Genomic DNA, 1594 nt, shown 5'->3' with positions numbered 1-1594 from the left:
GCACCTTCAGGCCCTCCCCCCTCCACCCCTGCAGCAGGCCACGGTGCCGCTGAGGCCTGGGCCCGGGCTCCTTGGCTCAGCTCCTCTCAGGATGTGGGGCCACCTCTCCACATGGCTGCCAGAGGTCTGCCCACTCTGCAGGCATCTTCCTACCAAGCAGAGATGGCAGGCGGCCCCCCATGGAGCCCGGTGCTCAGATACACCCCAGAACCAAGGTCATTGTTTTGGGGAATAAGGGCACGAGCACAGCTCATTGGTGGCAGGCCCTGACCAGCAAGGAGCCCCTAGGCTGGCCTGGCTGCCCCGAGGCAATGTGGCTACCTCTACAGGCAACTCTGCCCTGCCATTCGCCAGCCTGGCCTTCCCAGTGGCAGTCCTATGGGTCCACAGACAGCCGCCCCCCCCCCAGTGTTGGGGGGAGGGGAGGCTCAGCAGGTGGAGTGTGCCAGCACACTGCCTTTAGTTCCTGGGTGCCCAGAGGCTGTAGGGCATGGAAGCTTGAGTGCTTAACCCTTTGTGGGCCACAGCTGCCTCCTCTTCCTCCCATTATCCCACATGTACCCTCTGGGAGCTAGGAGGTGTCCAGCCCTTGAGAGGTTGCAGGAGCAAAACTGCAGAGACGGACAGAGAGCAGGCTGAGGTGGAAGCTTCCTGGGCCAGCACGGGTTTCTGCAGCCTTGAGAATGTGGGTGCGGAGTGGACAGGTGGGGAGTAGACAGTGGCTGCAGACCAGAGGAGCAGGGAGGGAGGACGCTTGGCATATATTGGGGCCAGGAATTGCTCCCTGACTGTTGTTCTCATCAGGATGAGCAGACTCTGGGTCTGACAGCCCAGAAAACCAGGTGACCGAGGGACCCCAAAGGCAGGAGGCCCCGCCGTGAGGCCTAGGAACGGGTTGCCTGCCCTCTCTATGCTCCATCTCTGCTGTGTTTGGGCCGTGAGGGAGTGGGCTCACCTGGATTGGGGCTTGGTCGCTGCCCCGACGGATGGCAGTAACTCTGGGGCACCTCATGGGCCTCCAGGGATTCTGTGTTGGCGTCTCACAGCTCCATGCTGAGCCTGGCAGGTGACAGCAGTTCCTGCTTGTCTTTGTGGGGGAGAGACACCACACGCTCAGATGCTGGCTGGAAAGCCTCTTGGTGCTATGCGTTGTTTGCTGCATGAATGGAAGGTCTGTTTCAGGGCTGGGCGCAAGGCCACACCTCTTACTTCCTCTGCGTGGGGCGGGCAGGGACACGGGCTGATGCTAATGTCTACCTGTATCTGTGTGACTGTAGCTAGAGGGCAGCTCCAAGGACGGCAGTGGCCCATCTAAGAGTCCGCAGCCTCCCACCAGCCCCGCACCTGCGGAGACTTCCCAGAGAACCAAGAGCCCCGTGCCCACACCGGCCATGAACGGCCTGGGGGCCGCCTCAGCAGATGGCCCAAGCGAGGAGGCCCCGGGCCTGTCTCGGAAGAAGGTGGCCCATGCAGTGAGGAAGGTGGTGAGCAAGGTGCTGCCCGGCGAGGAGCCGGGGAATGCCAGGGAACCTCCGAGCAGAGGGGTCAAAGTCCCCCTGAGCACCCAGGTTCGAGGAAGGAGGGGAGAAAAAGG

General features: G+C 62.4%; 1 protein-coding gene across 1 annotated transcript in view; it reads left to right on the top strand.

Annotated features, from left to right (window-relative positions):
• The window catches only part of MYO18A (myosin XVIIIA), a 75850-nt gene that overhangs the window by 39797 nt on the left and 34459 nt on the right, over positions 1-1594 (top strand). The window lies entirely within an intron of this gene.

The sequence above is a fragment of the Myotis lucifugus genome, unplaced genomic scaffold, assembly GCF_000147115.1.
Source record: "Myotis lucifugus unplaced genomic scaffold, Myoluc2.0 scaffold_157, whole genome shotgun sequence".
NCBI classification, from domain to species: Eukaryota; Metazoa; Chordata; class Mammalia; order Chiroptera; family Vespertilionidae; genus Myotis; species Myotis lucifugus.
Note: the sequence above shows the minus strand (reverse complement) of the source record. Positions and strands in the feature narration are given on the sequence as shown.